This window comes from Neodiprion fabricii, chromosome 1, assembly GCF_021155785.1.
Source record: "Neodiprion fabricii isolate iyNeoFabr1 chromosome 1, iyNeoFabr1.1, whole genome shotgun sequence".
Lineage (NCBI taxonomy): Eukaryota > Metazoa > Arthropoda > Insecta > Hymenoptera > Diprionidae > Neodiprion > Neodiprion fabricii.
In genome coordinates this window covers 1749199-1770583 of record NC_060239.1, presented here as the reverse complement: position 1 = coordinate 1770583, position 21385 = coordinate 1749199, and the positions used below count along the sequence as shown (strand labels likewise).

General features: G+C 38.6%; 1 protein-coding gene across 2 annotated transcripts in view; it reads left to right on the top strand.

The window, feature by feature from the left end:
• The window catches only part of LOC124178260 (calexcitin-1), a 56057-nt gene that overhangs the window by 23347 nt on the left and 11325 nt on the right, over positions 1–21385 (top strand). The window lies entirely within an intron of this gene.

Sequence of the window (21385 nt, the reverse complement as noted above, 5' to 3'; positions counted from 1 at the left end):
CCGAATGGAGGCGAGATAGGAGGGTGGTTGTCGGGAGCCTTTGGGGCGAGGGGGTGAAGGGTAAAAGTGGCGATCCTTTACGCGCCTCGCCATTACTCGCGCTTCACGCGATGCACGCGTGCATGCCTTTTATACCTCTTATACGTGTACGTATACGGCTGTAACATATACGGTGGATTCCGTGCCAACTCGACCTGGTTCCGACCCTTGACTTCTCCGCTGATTTGGATCGTGATTTTTCAAACGATCGTTTTTACTCTCTCTAGGGAAACTTTTGAACGGGTTTGAACTGTCTACAATTTTTGAAAACGAACATATTTATCGAGTCAATTTAACAAATTTTGAAATAAGTTTGAAAAATGATGTGTCGTTTGTCAAAATTTTCAAGATTTGAAACGGAGTGGATGAATTCTTTCTTGTAATGTTTTGGAATGTATCTGTCGAAGAACACAAGTTGGGAAGGTATCAACACTCCAGCTCAAAGCTGAAAAATTTCGATACCCGACTCATGATTTTTTAGATTTTTGAACAGTGTCGTAAAAATTGTAGATAATTCGTTCAAATCGGTTCCCAAAATTTCTAAATAAAAAACAGAGTGTCTATGAGAGTCAAAAGAAACGTAAAAAAAATCGTTAGCCAATTCGTAGAGGTCAAGGACCAGACCAAGGTCGAGTTGGCGTGGAATGCCCCATATATAATATATACCTAATACCCTTTGTTAGCCACGTGCAGTTTTTCGCTCTTAAAATCCCTCGAGACGAGGTCGTCAAAGATGCAGCGATACTCGCGTTGTACGCGTTAGTCCGTAAAAAAATTATGCCTCTCGGGTTGACAGGCTTGCAAAAAATTAAGACACGAATCTCGTCTCGAATCTTTTACCCGGCTCTTGCGGAGCGGCAGTCAAGCCGCTGCTACGGAGAGGCGAGCACCCTCTCATTTCATCCCTCGACTTTAACGGTAATGAAAACCCTCGCGTCTCGCTACCCTGCAATTTTCACGACCGGGAAACCCGGCGTCAATTTCGTACGGAGTTGACCCTTTCGGTCAGAATTTCATCCTCATCCTCCTCCTCGGCGGAGTGTAGTTTTAGTTTTTTTTTTCTCACTCTTCGGACTAAGAACGTCTTTGTATTTTACTCCCACGAACGACGCGACGCAATATCAATTTATGTAATTAAAGTGGCAATTATTATCACTGTCCTACTTACTAATTACCTATTTGATATAACAAGTGAAAGATAAATGAATAAATTGATTTAATATTAAAAAATATTTTGAACGAATCTATAAATTGGAAAAAAAACTTACTGAAATTTAGGAAATTTTCTATTCAAATGCACCGTTTCAAAAGAAGAAAAAGAAAAAAAAAAGGAAATCATCTACGAATCGATCCGTGTTCGATTATTTTTTTTCACACGATTAATCGTTGCATCGATTATTTTTAGCTCAGTAGCCATCTGATCAAACCATTTCATAATTCGCTCTACATTCGATCCATGGAAAATCTTTATCGTACAGAATTTAGCTACTTATTACTCATAAGTTAATCACTATGGTCGCTAATTTTGGAGAAAAATATGGGACAAAAAAGAAAACTAAAGACGCTTTTAAAAATATTTTATCCGTTCTGAATTAAACTTGTAACACGTATCGTCAGTCGATATCTGCACTGCTTATTGTTACGTTGTATATCCGTTGGTTCGAAGGGTCTTTCACCAGCGGTTTCATTCGGAAGAATTTCTCTGGCCTTTGCTCATTTCACCGAGTTGTACAGAAGCGGCGCGGAGGAGGAAAAATTTAGAGAGGGCAGTTTATACCCGTAAAGGGAATACACGAAGCGATCTGCAGGGTGATCCACTTGGTCGTTGAAATCCCTCCCCTTCCCTTATTCTTCTGCTTTTTTATTTTTTCTTCTTTCTCTCTTTCTTTCTTTTTTTATTTTTTTTTTTTATTCCGTTTTCTAGCCCCTTCTCAATTCCTACCTCGCCGAAAAGCTTCCCGATAGCTTTTTTGAACGGTCTTTTTGGCGCCTGCGGCAGCTCTTACCAAGCGGATTTTTCAGCCTTTCGGGAATACTTACGGCCCACTTCATCCTCCCTACTTACTCTGATTCTTCGCGGGGGAAATTACCCTGCTATAGATCGTCGAACGACTCGATATGTACGATCTGCTTTTCAGGAATTTTTGTAAGTACACGGGATATAGCTGCGCGATAAGGGGACAGATTTTGAAACATTCCGTTACATATGGCATTCCGTCTTCTTCGATTTAAATATGTTTAACCGAAGATAAGACGTTTTGGTAACGCGATTCGACGATCACGTCGTACTCGTCGAAACTGACAGCGCCGATCCGTTTTCATAAAGAGGATCAATTATTTAGGCGTAGCCAAAGTCTGAGCTCGCTGCTCGAGGCTTCGAAATCGGTTAACCACGTAGATCTGCATACCTTTCTCCCTCTCTCTCTCTCTCTCTCTCTCTCTCTCTCTCTCTCTCACACACTTTATTTCTCTTACCTCTCAGTCTCCTTTTCTATAATCTCTCCCTTTGTGCTCACTCGAAACGTCTCGTACAGATTCACCGAGCAGTTTTCAAACCCGATGGGCGTATAAAATCTGACGTGAGACATGATATTCCCCCCCTGATTTTCCCCATCCCAGTTCAACCCCCGGAATTTAAATCCGGATCCGCATTTTAATGGCCGCCGTGCCTTCGTCGTCTCGACGCTCGTCGCGACGCCGCTTTTTCCATGCCTTTTGCGGTTTATTTCCATGTAAAGAGGATTTCAAACCGACCGAGCGAACTGCCCCCTTTCCTTACCTTTCCTTTCCTTCCCTTCCCTGCCTCTCCTGGTCCTTCAGCTGTATTATTATTACCCACTAAAAATCCTGCCGACGCTGCCGTCGCGAAATCTGGTCTCTGATTTTTTCCGAAATCCTTCTAACCATTCTCCGATATTTCTTCTTCTCTTCTTTTGGAAAAAAAAAAAAAAACATTGTACTTCTTTGTTTTTCATTTCTGCACGATGTTTTACTGCAGAGTCGAATGTAGAGAGAGAGGCAGAGAGAGAGAGAGAGAGAGAGACAGAGTGAGACAGAGAGAGATAGTACATTTATTGATCCTGACGTGAAACTCCTTAAGGACCGCAGGCAGAAATAAAAAATAGATAATTATCTTCTAGCAAATTCGTAGGTACAAAAAGAAAAGGAAAGAAAAATACCACAACGTAACAAACATATACGGTTATAAAACATACAAACATACGGTTTTTCACCGTCCTTCATATGCAAGAATTTCAACGTACTATAATAAACTTAGCAATGAACAAATAAAGGAAATAGATTAAGGTTAACAAAGAAAAGATAAATTTTGGTCCCTTTTTTGTTTACGATATTCGTTAAAATTGAAACGAAATTCGAAGATAATTAGAAAGAACGGATATAACGTAAATTACCGTTTCACTTCTTTATCAGGCACTAATAAGTATAACCGTGATTTTCTTCTTTCCCACAGTTACAGGCACAAAAACACATTCTGCCAAAGATAATAAGCCGGGATAACGTTCTCGTATTACGACATCGCGGCAATATGCGGTGTATAATACAGCAGGTCGTTATACAAGAAACACAAAAACACAGAGGGAGAGAATCTCCGTGTATTCATGGGACGGGGTATTATTACCTCGGCATTAGAGGCACCGCATGGTTTTACTTTACACACGGTACTACAAACACACGTGCATCGGCACGGATACTTTAATTCCGCGGGTCTCTTTTTGCTCTCGAAAACTTGAACGAACAACCCTTCGAGGCTCGCGGGGATAAAGATAAGAGAGAATCGCGATCGCTGTGCGGCGATTAGCAAGGCACCCGATAATCTTTGCCAAATCTGGAAAATGTTGGCCAATTTTTTTACCACGACAGAAACGTCGATCTGTAATTATTTATCGGGACATCTTGTGGTATACACTCTAAAATCACACGTGATAATAAAGTTCAATTCTTATCCTCACATTACTGATCGATTTTTGAATTTTTTTAACATTTTTCCGTCGTCGGAGAAAAATATTGAACCCGATGTGTTTTCGTTGGGGAAAAATTCCGATCTTTCCCAATACGAAGTTCATTTTTACGTAGACTCTCCGAATCTGCCGTAAAAGCAGGGAGTTTGTTTTTATTTTTTTGGCAATGTCTTCGGTCCTTCGTGCAAACGCAAAGTGGTTGAAAACTAATCATTTTAGGATATATTTTGAAATTTTTACAGTGACGTGAAATCAGGATCATAATTAAATTTCAATAAATGTTCCAGAGATTTGGAATATTACGAGAAATTTTTAAGTTTCTAGTGCGACTCACGTATTACACTTATATGTATATGTATACTTTTTAGAATCATCGGGCACAAAAAATTAAACTTGTACGTCTCCTGCGAGATCTAAAATCCGAGCAGTGTTTCATATTATTTTTTATTTATTTGGTCTAATAAGATAAAATTTCATTTTATTTAACGTTTTACACATTTCTGTCACGAATAGCGGTCCTCGGACGTGTTTTTTGACTCGTTTACTCGGGTCACGGTTTGCGGCGGATCGCGTGTCGAGGTGGAAGTTAAAAGTATATACGAGCTTCCGGTCAAATTGCTCAGCGAGATGTTGGAGTCGCTCGTTACAAATCTGTTACAGCTATCCTCGTAAACCGGGATCGAACTGATCGAGTTTATCACACGGTTTAGAAAACTCTCCTTCAGATTCACTTCTCTAACATGGGCATGTTATTTGGATCGATGATTTACTTACTTATTTTCATTAAAAATAAGACGCGGACTGGACGGAATCGTTTCTTTGGCTTTTCGAGGATTTTTTCATCGGAAGGTTGCATTTTCGCAACGTGGATCATTCGGACTTTGTCGGGTGAAACTGGAGAGCCTGCCGAGCGATAAGCTCGCGAGGTTCGTTCGTTCGAGATTGAAACTTTAAATAAACACTGCAGCCTGAGGAATGTTTCTCTAAATCAGTTTTCAATATTTACTTTAGGTCGGGTTATAGCCAGAGACTTGCCTCTCTCTCTCTCTCTCTCTCTCTGCCTCTCTTTTATCTTGAGCGTCAATAACGTAAACAATTATATTTCTCAAATCTTACTTGAAACCAATTTTTTACACTCTTCTCATTCATTTTTTGTTTCTCAATTTCCCTTCTCTGTTTTTTCTTCTCTTCGTAATCACAGCAGTGCTTCAGCGTTATAGGTACACCTCTACTCGCATCGTGTTCGCAATCATCCGCGACGATGAGATAGTTTCCTTTTTTTCTTCCGTTCTTTCATCATATCGAAGCGCCATTTGATCTCGATTGTACGTATGTATTTATTTTCTAAGCTCTGTTTCTTTTTCTGCAACGCCAGATTAATCTTTCTTCCTCTTTGGATATTCTTCGATAGTCGGGAGTTTCCGCGTCCGATATGCTGGTAAAAAATCAAAAGAGGGGAAAATATGAGAGGAAATATGATGGAGCAATTTCTAGCCTGTGTCTTCCTTCACCCTTTTTTTCTTCTTCCTTCTTTAATTCAATAAATAAGTTTCGGCCCCGTAATCCAATAACATCTCCACTTGGCCGATTCCCAAGCGTAGGAAGGCATGCGGCATTGCTTTAACCGAGATTTCATCATATAAATATGAATTTAAGTATTACCGTGTCACGTGTACGCATACATGGTAACATATACACGTGTGCGGTAAAACGTTGAGTGGAAAATCTAACAGATCGCCGGGTCGTGCCAAGTTTGAAACTAAATATCGTACGTAGATACGTAAGAAGTTGGTGTATTTACCCCGCAGTCGATCAACAAGATTGATGTTTATTTATTTATTTATTTAAGGTATTTCTCGTATTTTATTTACTTTTCCTTCACGCTCGGCGAGAGGGAAGACGTTCGATGCTAAATAACGTACTGCCTATACGCAGAATATATAACGTACCTGTACACATATGTGCACATGTACGTATACATATACTGTGCATGTACATAAAGATATCGCAAATCCCCTGCTTGAAACGAAATCGCTTTTTCCTCAAGCGTTGCAAAAACAATTCTCATCTACCGATACAGCTATCATCCTTCTGCTCTGCGCAGCTTATTTTATATACATGACATACGTTACTCGACAGGTTGCCTGTGATATCGTACGAATAGGCGAACATGATTGATGATACGACTCGCGGAGCGGGATATCTTCTTATTCTTCCTGAAGAACAGTCTGCGAAATAATGTTGTACGCAGTTACAACGACCGAAAGTAATCCATTATTTTTCAAACTCGATTACTTTTCCTCAAAATCGCTTTTTGTTTTCTTACTCCGGTTAGGAACGCAACGCGATATCAATTCAAGTGATCAAATGATAAATCATTATCATTGTCTTACTTAGTAATCACTTCTTTGACGTAATAAGTGAAAGGTGAATGAATATTTTCAACCGATATTGAAAAATATTTCGAACGAAACCTTAATTGTCAAAAAACTTTTCCGCTATTAAGACTAGGTACCGAAATTTATGAAATTTTGGATTTACGTTGCGGTTGAACGTTACGTGCAAAGCTTTTCAGGCTATACATAATTAAAAATTGCCCAACCATATTCTGAAATAAATTAAAAAACTGTTCGTTCACGGGGGGAAAAAGGGTGCTGGAATGGCGGTAAAAAATTAATAATCGAAAGTTGGTCGGAATTACTCGAACGTGCGATGGAAGTAATTTTGGGAATGGGATTATTCCGGGGAATTCGAAACGCCGCAGGGATGTCGAGGGAAATCCGTAGGTATACGTTACGCGTAATACGTAGAATCGTGCCGAGGTATCCAGGTATGTACGGGAACTCGAGTGGAGACAGGCGGACGACTTGATCATACCTTTAATCACTGCAAAGTGCTGCCGCGATTCTGCGACTCGGATTCAGGCATGTAGAGGCATGCATGTGCGCACATATGTAAAAGGCTGGTTATGTGTACGTGTACGACGTACGCGCCGTAAGCGTAGATACATGTGTAAAACCGTGTAAATGAAATCGTGACAGGTGCGGGTGTCGAGAGCTTTGACGAGATGATTATTCGACGTGGAAATTGAATCGTACCTAGGGAAAATATATTCCATCGAGATGACGGGCGAGGATGGAAGGTGAGGAGGATAGAACGCGACTCGTCTCGTCTCGTCTCGTTTCGTTCCGCTTTTCCTTCCCCTCCCTTATTCTCCAACGTCTTGAACGAATAAATTTCCCTCGTTCTCCGGCAAAGAAATTAAAAAGAGAGAGAGAGGGAGAGAGGGAAAGAGAATTGTGCACAAAATTAAAAAACTCGAGTTAAATATAAAAGTACGGATATTTCGCATCCATCTTATTCGTCGAGATATTGTTATAATAATAATAACAATAATACAATATTTAATATGTATGCGTTGCATGTACCCGCACACACACACATATACATGTATTATATATACGATCAGTGGATTTGAATAGGTAGCGGTAATTCGCTGAATATAAAAGTGATAAATTTTCCAGTACGTATATACGAGCAGATCGCGATACTATAAGTGCAATATGCAAATTCTCGACGGTAATAAAACAGGAGGATATAGCAATAGTAGTAAGAATAACAATGGCCGATAATGTAGGATCGTTTTGCGAAAATATACTTGTTTTATCGCATGCAGTGGAAGCTTTTTAATCGTCGATACGGCTGCTTATAGTACTGTAATAAGTGTGAGAGTTTAAAAGACAATTCCTCCTCTTCTTATGTTATTATTATTGCTATAAGTACTCGATTGTATCGATCTGATTTCTCAACGATTTTTCAAACTTGCATTGTTTCCACGTTACACGTTGTAGCCTCAATGTGTAACGAAGGCGTGAACAAAAATCAATCAATCAATCAATCAGTCAATCTCTCTCCCTCTCTCTCTCTCTCTCGTCCCAACTTTTGCGGAAAACGCGGTAAATTTTTGGCAACGAATTTCCCCCTCCGAATATTAGCCGCAATTTTGTAGCTAGCTGTAAGACTCGTAACGATTTTCTCTACTTCGATGATAGAAGCCTTTTTACCCTTTCCCTCCCGGGGGGTTTCGGGAGGTGAGGAAAAAGCACGAATAAAGCTTCGAACCTCGAGTGTAGATCCCAACCCTTCTGATCTTCGTTCGTTTAAGGGACTGAGAATTTGCGGATAAAGTAAATTCGGGGGATGAAGAGAATTGAAAATATATGTAGGATGTAAGAGCGAACGAAATAAAATCACGTATTTCTTACTACGAGTTATAATTGTCCTGCGAGAAATAATTAGAGAAATGCAATAGTTTGAAGTGAAGCATAATTCATCCCCCTTTCTCGCACATTTCATCTTCTGTCTCCTTTTTCGTCTTTCTTCGTTCGTTTTCGTTTTCTTTTCATACGTTTCTTTTTTCTTTCATTACGGTGTTTTTTTTTTCCCCCCGTTTTTTCATTCATCTCTCCTTCTGCTAAATATGACACAATCTCGTCAGGCGTTCCTAATTGGACGCCTCGTTTATCCCCAGGGTTTCTCGGTTTCGTTTTTTCTCAGCACCGTTGTTGTTATTACTTTCTTTTTTTTTTTTGTTTTACCCAACCAGTTCTTTTTCGCCACCCTTCCGCGGATATTCGGCATGCAAACACGTTACAGGTGTACGCACATTCGACGCAAACATGCGTGTTATACGTATACAACTTAGAGCTCAGCGGCGAGGGCGAAAAGTTAATCGTACAGATAAAAGTGATAATTTCTCTTGAGTTTTTTCTTTCTTTCAATAGTCGAGATTCTCTTCTCCCCAAACACTGTTAGCTTTTTCTTTTTCTTTTTCTTTTTCTTTTTCTTTTTCTTCTTCTTCTTCTTCTTCTTCTTCCGAATCTTCTTACTCTTTAGTTACGGCGGCAGGCTTCGTGAGCTAATAAGCTCAGCCCTGCTGCGACGAATTTCGCCTTTTGTTGAAGGACGAAACGCGATTCAAGCATCCTCGCAAAACACGAGAAACACAATGGACCGAGAGGAGCTTGAAGCGATCTTTAAAGAGCTCGTTCTACCCTCTCTCCTCCCCCCACCCCCCACCCCTCCCTGCTCAACTCACCTCCTTTGAACAACTTTCGTTGAATGGCCTGTTTTACGAAAACTTACATTAACGCGGTTGTTAAACAATGTACAGATCGTTATATATACTTCGATGGAATTAGCAAGAGGGGTTTAAGAGATTTTATTGTTGTTATACCTTTGATAAATTTTCACCGCGATTTATGCGAACATTTGCGTGACTGCTGAAACGGAAAATTCTTCTTCATTGTGCAATATTTTTATTTTATTTTTAGAGGAGTTTATTTATTATATTATTAAGGATGAAATTCACCCTTGATCAGCGAAGAATCTGTCTATTTTATTCTCATACTTGGGGATCTGTTGTTTGGAGCGGAAAAGGAGGGGGATGAAGTGATTAAACATCCTCGGTGATAGCCGTAGAGGATAAACTGAATTAGTTGCGCGGAATAAGGCCGAGAGAGAGAGAGAAAGAGAGAGAAAATGAGTGAAAATCAAGCCGGAGCATTCTGGTGCGGAACTACAGTGTAAGGGTATAATCCGTCCGTCCAAACGAGCTTTAATTGTTCTCGTATAATTGAACGTGATTAATTAATTGAGCTGCGCGCGCGGGGCACAATGGACTGATACAAACAATTAGACCCCGAGCTACTGAGCAATTATATACCCTATGTATATTTAGGAGGTATTCTTGCATATTACACATTCAATTTTCTATAGGTGTAATGCGTTGTTTATCGGATAACGTACGAGATAAACCTTCCGTCAAAATCAAATCGAATGACGAGGAAAATTACAGAAGGTAGGTAAAAAGGGGCGCGAAGATGACGAAACCTAAATTGGCGGGAGAATTGATTAACAATGTTATTCTTCGAGTGGGTTTTTACTTTTTTTTAATTGATAAATAAAAATTTAGAGACGAAGATGAAAGTGAGAGTGGATGGATTTTTACGGGAAATCAATTGACGATGTTTCAAATGTTCAGGTTTTTATTAGGCGTCCTTTGTTTTAGAAAAATTAGATGATAAAACGAAACGTTTTTGGTGAAAAAATAAAGTGTATTCGAAAACTTTTCATCCGTGTGATAATGATGATTTATGCTTTATAACTTTTAAATTTGTAGTAATTACAAAATAAGTTGCTCAAGTTGAAAATTAATTCAATGACCTAATTTTATAGCGGTTCAAGTGCTCCGCAAAAAAAAATTCCATAATATTTTCCGACGAGTCTAATATTTTCGCTGTTGATCTCGGAAAAAAGTGAATGATTTTTGCATGATTTCAACCTTAACCTTGAACAACTTTTGAAATAGTTTAATTATCGAAAAATCATAAGAGACCTTTTTTGTAGACCGACAAAATTAAGAAATGATTGAAATCATTTTTGCGTGTTATTGAAATGGAAGATGGAAAATTGCGTTCGGGAACCACTAAATACTAACGTTAAAGGCTCAAATTATAACAGGCGTCTTATTTCTTTCTCCTACAACTATTAAACATGTGACTTTGAAAAAAAAATAGTCGATTCTTTCGGACCACCCTAAATTGCACACCACAATGTTAGTGTATTATTTTATACCTATTATAACGAAATGTGGTTCTGGTAGTCGTATATATATGTGTGTGTGTGTGTGTGTGTATAACCGAGGCACCTAAACACCTTCTAAACCTGCAGGTGTTTAGAACAGTTCTCATTGTCGGTCGAAAAGCAGCATGGCAAGAGAGCCGAGCCGACCACTGCGTTTTGCAAAATGTGGCAGAGGGCGGGTGGAAGGGAGGGTGTCGACTCCATTCGGGTCCGAAAGTTACGTCGCATCCCTCGCGTTATACATCCTCTCACTCTGGCAAAGTTTCCTCCCTGCCAGAGCATCCCTTACGCCAAGGCGAATTTCATTTACTCCGAAATGTTGCGGTGTGAGGTATGTGCGATGAGATATTACGGTAAATTCGCGAAAATCGTATCGTGGACGAATACGCGACTCGTGCGAAGTTCGGGAAAGAGAGGAGACGATAACAATTTTCTTAACGAATCGCCTGAAAAGTTTACGGGTCGAAGAGGAGGGTTTGAATTACGCGCTAAAAATTAGCGTCGCAATGTACCGACCGAGTAATCGAATCGCTTCACTTTCGTACTTCTTCCCCCCTCGCGAGTAATGCAGAAGTCGTTTCGAAAAATTAGAAAATTTATTTAAAACAGAGTTTGCCATGATGCGCTCTTGTGGAAATTGAAAAAAGTCGGAAAGACCATAAATTTACAATTGCGGTCGATTCTCGCTACCTTTGAGGTTACGTAGGTCGGATTCTCCGTAATTTCACGAACTTTCATCCAACTTTTCTACACGATTCTAATTAAAGCTCGTGATAATAAGCCCGAGTTTGAAGCGATCTTACAGCTCGGGAAAGAAGGGAAAAAGCACATTAACGGAACCGTTACGAATCGAATTAGCGACTCGCAGTGGAAAATTTGCAGATCTATGGAGGCGAGGTCGAGTTTCTGCCGACGACACCCGCGCTTCCATATCGTGTAATTCCTACATAGTCCAGTAGAATTAGGAAAAAGGGTGGTTGTGATTGGTGGGAAGCCAATTTTTTGTGGAATGGGTTCCTTTTACATATAGAAACATATTCTGAAGTTGCGCCATCTCAAGCTTTTCCGCACAATTATTTAGAGACGTTTATATATTCCAATTTCGGGATTTTCTCCTTTTTTAGACCATTTTTCCTCTATTACTCGTAAAGTATCGACCCTACGAGAAAAATGTATAGAAGCAAACTTGTTCAAAATCAAATTTTACACACAGATACGTTGTTTAAAAAAATAAAAAAAAATTTTTTCATCGCCAAATTAACGATTTTCGATGATTTCTTTATCGAAAAAAGTACTTTTTTCACACGTATTTTGCAAACAATTGAAATCGAACAATCTTTCTCTGGAGGGTCAGAAAGAGTACATCAAACCTTCATGAAAAAGCATGCGCAGCCCGATCGCTGTGCGCTCGATAGTTTTTTCCGAATATCATTGTTAATTAAGCCCGATTCGAGAGTTGCGTTATCGTAATTGTTAACGTGAGCCAAAATGAGGCCTTCTGAGTTGCTGCCGATTTTTTTACAGATACCTGGGACCTCCCCCTAACGTGTCCAACAAGTTTTACCATCCTATTGCAATTATTATGAACTAGGGAATTTTCCGAAAAATGACTCAAATTTGACCCTTAGCAACAAATGCTAATAAGTTCGTCAATTATTGTCGGAATCGAATTCGGGAAAGTGGAACAGTTAGAGCAAAAGAAGACGCAACTTTTGAAACAAGACTCATGGTAATCGGACAGTTTGTTTGTTAACTAGAACACTTCAAAGTCGAAGTGACTTTGTTAATTAACAAATTACGATTTCGACATTTTACGAACGCTATTGTCTTCTTTAATATCAGTACTTGATATGCCAAGCAATGTTTTTCAAGCTTCTAACTGATTTCATATCGAAAATCAAGTGAACAACTTAGCTTGTTGAGGCGAAAAGTGCGCGGCAGACCGTCGGGCGCCGTGGTGGGGGGAGAGACTCGCCGCAGCCGGCAGGCGCAAAAATCGAATTCACTGTTTCAATAACGTGCGCGCGTTTTTTTTCGACAATATCTCGGGTTCTAATTGACGTATTTTGATGATTTTTTTTTTAAATCGATATGCCGAGTCGTGAGTAACACGAATATCGAATCACATTCAACAAATTCTTTCATTTAAACACTCAAAATCGGACGGAAGTATAAATCTCGATTTTTTTCGTTGCTAATCATTAGTTTATTCATGAAAATTTAGATTTCCATGCTGAGTATTCGTTCACTTTATTATTCATCATTATGATAAAATGAACAAAATACTCCCAAATTTAAAAAATTTAATAATATTATTGTTGAGTTTGTAATATGTTGCAAAAATCTGTATTATAATAAGTGAATTATTATTAATTAATCAAATACAATATTATTCATTATTTCGTAATAAACATAATAATGAATAATATTGTATTTGATTAATTAATAATAATTCACTTATTATAATACAGATTTTTGCAACATATTACAAACTCAACAATAATATTATTAAATTTTTTAAATTTGGGAGTATTTTGTTCATTTTATCATAATGATGAATAATAAAGTGAACGAATACTCAGCATGGAAATCTAAATTTTCATGAATAAACTAATGATTAGCAACGAAAAAAATCGAGATTTATACTTCCGTCCGATTTTGAGTGTTTAAATGAAAGAATTTGTTGAATGTGATTCGATATTCGTGTTACTCACGACTCGGCATATCGATTTAAAAAAAAAATCATCAAAATACGTCAATTAGAACCCGAGATATTGTCGAAAAAAAACGCGCGCACGTTATTGAAACAGTGAATTCGATTTTTGCGCCTGCCGGCTGCGGCGAGTCTCTCCCCCCACCACGGCGCCCGACGGTCTGCCGCGCACTTTTCGCCTCAACAAGCTAAGTTGTTCACTTGATTTTCGATATGAAATCAGTTAGAAGCTTGAAAAACATTGCTTGGCATATCAAGTACTGATATTAAAGAAGACAATAGCGTTCGTAAAATGTCGAAATCGTAATTTGTTAATTAACAAAGTCACTTCGACTTTGAAGTGTTCTAGTTAACAAACAAACTGTCCGATTACCATGAGTCTTGTTTCAAAAGTTGCGTCTTCTTTTGCTCTAACTGTTCCACTTTCCCGAATTCGATTCCGACAATAATTGACGAACTTATTAGCATTTGTTGCTAAGGGTCAAATTTGAGTCATTTTTCGGAAAATTCCCTAGTTCATAATAATTGCAATAGGATGGTAAAACTTGTTGGACACGTTAGGGGGAGGTCCCAGGTATCTGTAAAAAAATCGGCAGCAACTCAGAAGGCCTCATTTTGGCTCACGTTAACAATTACGATAACGCAACTCTCGAATCGGGCTTAATTAACAATGATATTCGGAAAAAACTATCGAGCGCACAGCGATCGGGCTGCGCATGCTTTTTCATGAAGGTTTGATGTACTCTTTCTGACCCTCCAGAGAAAGATTGTTCGATTTCAATTGTTTGCAAAATACGTGTGAAAAAAGTACTTTTTTCGATAAAGAAATCATCGAAAATCGTTAATTTGGCGATGAAAAAATTTTTTTTTATTTTTTTAAACAACGTATCTGTGTGTAAAATTTGATTTTGAACAAGTTTGCTTCTATACATTTTTCTCGTAGGGTCGATACTTTACGAGTAATAGAGGAAAAATGGTCTAAAAAAGGAGAAAATCCCGAAATTGGAATATATAAACGTCTCTAAATAATTGTGCGGAAAAGCTTGAGATGGCGCAACTTCAGAATATGTTTCTATATGTAAAAGGAACCCATTCCACAAAAAATTGGCTTCCCACCAATTACAACCACGATCTGCCACTTTTTGACCTAATTCTACTGGACTAACACTTCAAACCTCCTAAAACACACTGCGAGTGTATCGCGAAGCCGCTGCATATATAATTGAGATAGGAGACGACGTCGACCGCACGCCGGCGGTTCATTTGCCTGCATGAACGGCGAAACGGCATTGTTTTTATTACTCCGCCGACAAAGTTGCGAACTCTGTTACCATTCGACCCTACGAGTGGTTAAATTTGTCCCAGGTTGCCTCGGGGCTTTTACCTCATCGTTTTGTAATTTTCCCTTTCAATTTCCGTACTTTGTTGGCTTTTGTTTTTTAGTTTTTTTTTTTCTTTTTCATTTAACTTTTTTGTCGCTTCTGTATTTTTGTCATACAACTTCTGGATGTGGTGTATTTTTTTATTTTTCTAACGAACAGAGAGGGAGAACGGGATCGAGTCGATCTAATTATTCCGTGTCCCTTTTCATCCCTTTTCCTGTTTTTTTCGCCCTCCGATTGCAGGTTCCTTATAGCTTTTCCGGAATCCCAAGGGTAAAACTCGTTTGGAGTAAGCTAACCCGGTCAATTCGTTCCTATAATATATTGGCTCACCTGCAGATGGGATGCGGTGACTCGATCCTCTTTATACACGATATGTTTACGCGATTTTTTTCCCTTGTCTACAGGGATATTAGTTTACAAGTGATCAGCCCTTTCTACACGTTATTGAGACTTGAACAATTTTAAGCAACTTTCAGCATTGTCGATTATGTAATTCTTCTCCTTACTTTTCTTCCTTTAAGAGGTAAAGAAAAAAAAAAGTGAAAACAGTTTACTGTATCTTCGCAGAAATGTAATTTAAGAAATTTCGGTACCTTGTGTAAATTGAATTTTATACAGAACGCATTGGAGGAATATTTGAGTTTCGGTTTTTTTTTTCTTTCCTCCGAAGTTCCGCAAGAAATCATGATTTTCTTTTACTACTCATATAATGACGCTGTGCTTTAAAAATCTCCACTCAAAGTCTGATGAGAAAACTTTAAAATTTGCTTTCCCTGTACATTATGTGGTTAAAAGTAGTGTACATGATGCGGACATGTATGTATATACATTACGTACATAGGAAACGACAAGTATAATACGTACATGAGAATTCTGCACGTATTACATATCTATATACTATGTATATATACTTCGCCGTGCTGATCAGCCTAGTTTCGGCACTTCGTTCTTTTCCTTCTTGTTTCTCTTCCCTCACACTTTTCTCCACCTTTTGTTCGGTCTTATATCCTTCAGTGGTTTTTGGCTACATACCTTATACATACATAGAATACTAAACCGCGAACCGTTTCGTAGGTGTATTAGCATGTGTACGTACGCATACATTATACCTACAAAACAGCCACGCGACGACGTGCCACGAATTTCGAAAATCGTTGTCACGTATGGATGTAAACGCACGTATCAAGCTTCGGTTCTTCCCGATACTCGCGGCGCGTTACTCAAGTATATATATATATATATATATATATATATATATACGCATACGTAACATGGACGCTTTGGATGGGATCGCAACTTTAAAGCTTCAATCCGCTGTTATAAAAAATCAATGTCTATAATCAGAGGATCACTTTTCTTGGTACATTTTTAGGAAAATCACGTCAGCTTACTTTTTTCGATAAAAGACATCGCAGTATCCTTATGAAAATTGGCTCTTGGTTGAGTACATATCTTCCCGATCAAAATTTCTCACGGATACAAGTCCCAAAAATCACTAGTCACCGAGATACAGGCCTCGGTCGAAAGGTGTCAAGATTTATTTGATATCCATGGCTTTCGTGATTTTCATAAATTATGAAACCTTAAGGGGACTTGAAATCAAACAAATCACTCAAAAAACTGCACGGGAATAAAGGTTTTTTATAAAGGTGACATAGTAAAAATCCAACCAATATTCGATCGCAAGCCAATTTCCATCAGAATTCTGCGGGGTCCTTTGTCGAAAAAATATTAATTTCGAACTCGCTGCGATTCGTGTGAAAAACGTGGGTACATACGATAGAAAACAGCGCACACTGGTCGGCAAAGAGAAACTGAATGAGCGGCGACGAAGAAAAGGCTTAGAAAACCGAACGAGCTGTGGGAAAAGGGTCTCCGAAGGTGATGAGAAAAAAGAAGTTTATAAAGAGAAGGATATATACGATTTACTTTCCAAGCTTCGCACGCACGTGACACAAGCATATGGAATATACCATATGTATACATATATACCTATAAATAGGCTCTTCGCACATTTCTTGCTCCATGTATCTCCCTCGGGATCTCGTGTCATTTTTCCAAAGGGTTGCGTATAACTTGCGCGTTCGCGTACAAACGTCCGTGCACCTTCCATATAGAACATAAAAAACATATAAACGTGTCGGGCCGGGGATGGAAAAGATACCCTCGACATAGCACGTATTAGATCTTGTTTGGTATAAAAAATGTGCCGCGTATAGCGAGAATCGAAAGTCGTCCTTCCGCGTGCACGCGTGTCGGGATCGATCTTACGGGGGAAAAGCAAAGGCGAAACCCCGGGCCGCCAACCTGCAACCTCCCGAATTCCATCTTCATTATCCAAAGATGGCCACCGACGCCAACTTCTAATTTAATTAACGCATTTCCACCCAGGCAGTAAATACCGGAGGCTCTAAAGCTCCGCCTGGGTTTTATGTACACGCAATATACGTATACAGGTATGAGAATTTGTATCATTTCATACGCTGGCTATTAAAACATGCGTGCTTCGGGGTATTATCCCTACAATGGAGACGATTTTTCAAAAAAACCTCTGCAGGATTTTCCTGATCACGAATTGAAATCTTACACACCTGCTCATATATATTGCATATACATTTTATTGATAATTATTCTTTATTTTTTTTTTTTTTTCATTTCTCCAGTCTTCTTACCTTTGTTACTCTTTATTGAGACTCTCCCTTTTTTTTTTCTCCTCACCCTTTCACTTTGTACCATTGAAATTCTCGACTCAAGTTTATACGCCCGTTTCTTGTTTAATATAAAAAAAAGGTGGGACCTTGAGTTATACGGAGGAGAGCTTTATGTCGGGGAAGGTAACTCGATAGGATTTATTTTCGTCCCCCTTTCATATCACGCGCGGGGCGGCTAATTATTAATACTGCATCCGACATTTTCCATGGTACATATACGTATCAGATATAATAATAGATACGATGCGCGAGGGATTGAATTTCTTTTTTTCATACCGCAGTATACGGGATAATCTTCAAAGCGATACGGGAATTACGAGTCCACGGTGATAAATCCTTTTTTCATTCGGGTAACCATTTTTAACCACTTTTCTGGTCAAGAGCTTTTTGAAACAGTCTTGTGTTTTTTTTATTCTCATCCTCTTGTTCCGATGAAAAATTCGATATCAACGAATCGTGGGTATACGTATAGTATTTGCGTGACAGTTTAATCGAAATCGTTGCCGTTTGATTTTATATATGACACAGAATCGGTGCAACGATGTCGAACAATTTCCTATCGCGAAATATTCACTTGTACTCCGCTTTCGCGTTCGATCGTATCGCCGAAATCATGTAATCATCGTATCTTTTAAATTGATAACTTGCACGTACGTATACGTATAACGTGAAATAATAGCGTGCAGCGTGAGTATTATTTTTCAAACACGGGAATTGAAAGAAAGAAGCAAGTGAATAAGAATAAAAAGAGAGAAATAAAAACGGAGAGGAAATGACGAAAAAGTCTGTCACGTTTTCCGACCAGATTATATATGTACGAGTATCTGTATGTATATATATATATATCTGTAAGCTCACGCGATATCAAAACTCGGTCAGTGACACATCCACCCTTAACTTATGTGTCGGTAAACAAAGGGTGTAATATATTACCTATCCATGCGTGTACAATAATTTACGATAATTATTCATTCGCGCGTTTTTGTATATTATGTTGTCACGAACTAGGCGTTACGGAATAAATAATTAGGTTCGCGAACTTATTAAGCGAATTATCAGATAGCAAAGTTAAATGTACGGAGATATGCTTTACATGCTTACGGTTTAAAGTCTGAAACAGGATTGTTTTTACGATAATGATGGTTGGCGCGGTAAGCTCACTTTTCTTTCAACGCGGGAAAGCTTTGCGAAACTTTTATATACGACGACCACTAGAAAGGGAGGGAAAACGGATGATTTCACCGTTTGGAACAATATTACGCGGACAGGTACTATAAATGTACGTATTTAAATGATAAAGAGGAAGATGATTTGCAATTTGCAATTCGGGATACGAAAAAATTTCCCATCTTGACGCGATTAAATAACAGAGAAATTTATGACGTATAAATTACGATAAACCTTCACAAGCAATAAATAACAAGTTTCAATTACGTGCAGCATAGGTAAAAGAAAAACGAATTCTTGAACTAGTTTTATTTCCGATTCATTCGTTATTTTTTATTATTTACAATCATCGCGATTAATCGCTTGCCCGCACTGTTTTACAATAATTAGGTATACAGAAGCTTGCACGTTGTTCAATGATGCATGTACATACAAATCGTGAATTTCCGTTCGTAGGGAAAGCTCGACTTTAGCATCGTATTGTCACCGTCCATTGACAAAAAGTTAAAGCTCGTCGATAAACCCGCGAAACGAGTCTGCGCGGTGCTGCGGCAGTTACGCGAGTAACAGCCGTTGCCATTTATCCCATCTACCACGTACCATATACCATATATATGTATCGTACACGTATATGTATATATATATATATATACACACATCTACCGACCCAGACATAATATTATACTAAAGGAGCTTTCTTATTCCTGAAAGAATGTAAAGCTCCCACTCGAAGGTGAACAAGAAAAATATCTCAATCGTCGAGGTCCGCGCTGTCGTTCACTTTTTCTTTCCTCTCTATCTCTCTCTCCCCTTCTGTTTCGTCTATCTCTTTCTATTTTTTTTTTTTTTTTTTTCTCTCGTTACCTCGACAGTAAAAGAGGAAAAGGAAACTCCATTATCAGAGTCTCTACTTTGCAGTGCTGCTTGATGGACGCGGACTGCATCCACGTGCGGTCATTTTGTAGGAAAAAAGAAAAGAAGAGTAAAAAAAAAAATATGGACAGAAAGAGAAAGAGAAGCGTGTGTATAAAGGAAGCAAAATGAAGACAAAAAGCTTAGCGCTCTTCTGCTATGATTATTTGCGAAACGTGTCACCTTTACAAAGCCAGCTGAGTGCAGGATCCGGTGTTTGCTTTCAATTTCTTTTTTTCTTTACTATTTTCTCCTTGTTTTAGACGATTTTTTGGATAACAGTGTACCGCAGCAAAGTCCATCCTCCTTTATCATCCTGGTCATGTCTAAATTGAGGGATGCAGTTTTGAAAAAGTATATATTATTATACGTACATGTCTTTTGTTTTGTTTTTTACCTTTTTATCTTTTACTTATAACTTTGCAATTTTCGCTAGTCGGACACTCGACGATCAAAATTAATAATCAATAATAACTATACCAGCGAAATTGTAAAAATATATTCACAATCTGAAAGCTCTCAGATTTTTACAATCGTTTGTCGATCAGTTTATACTTGTATACAAAACATTTATACAAAATTTATTACAGAGACAATCCGTTCGTATAACGGCAGATATTTTTTAACGCGATAAGTTTTCCGTCGCGTTTCATTTCCTGCACGACACGCTTCAGAGGATCGTGAAATATAACGAAAATAATTAAATCAACTCTTGATAAGACATGTCGCGTAAGGCTGAACGGAGCTTTTTATTCGTACTTTTATTTTTGTACATCTCCGGAATTTGAAGCAGCTGCGATAAGCTTTCGCTACGTTTTTTTCTGTATTGTGTACATATATATATACATATTCCGTATCTTTTCTTATTCTTTTAAATACGTTTCACGCTTTTCTTCTCCTTTTGCTCCCTTCTCGCTTTCTATTGGTTCATTCTTGGACCGTGTACTGCGAGATCGTAAAAGGCGAGAGAATCTTTTCTCGTCGCCTGTCGCAGCCGGCGAAACCTTCTCTACGAGTATAATCTAAGGCGTAACCGTAAAATTAGATCTCGTTTTACGGAAAATGGGAACCTGCAAAGCAGTCTAGGCGGCATTATAATTCTCTTGTCAGGCATACCGTCCCCTGCACTCGAGACGCGGAGAGAAAAGCCGTCAAGCGAAATGTCCTCTCCTCCCCCCAACCCCATATATATATACCTATACCAGATTAAATCCATCTACATCCCGACACACACGTATTACGTACGTATATCATAATTATACTCATCGTCCGCCTCCGATTCTACGGAAATGCAGATACATATTCTCTGATACCTAGTCGCATAATAGCATCTCGGACGAGTTTACCTACATAACCGTTGCGAACTTTCCACGTGTAGGCGAAATTATTGAACGCGCTTTATACATATTATATACATATATGTACGGTGTACCCACATGTACGAATACGGAAGTAAAACCGTACTCGAAATACAACAAAGGGAATGATAATTATTCAATTTGGCTTTTTCGCCACGCCTGGTGATGACCGTTCATCTTTTTCCGTCCGTATTTGCATACGTGTGTGTAAGATGCGCGATTTGTCAGCAACAATCGTTTCTCATACCGAATCAATTTCATTCGAAGCTGCATCCTATTGCACCAGTTTGTTTCATATGATTGCAAAGAAAAAAAAAGAAAAAAAAAAAGAAAGAAATCTACAACGTCTTGCTTTATCGTAGATTGCAATAAAATGTTTTTTTTTTTTAATTATAGAGAAAAAAATCGTACGCCCGAATGCTGACGCTGAGAATTTTTTGCAGGATGAAAAAAGTAATGGAAACAAAAAAAAAAA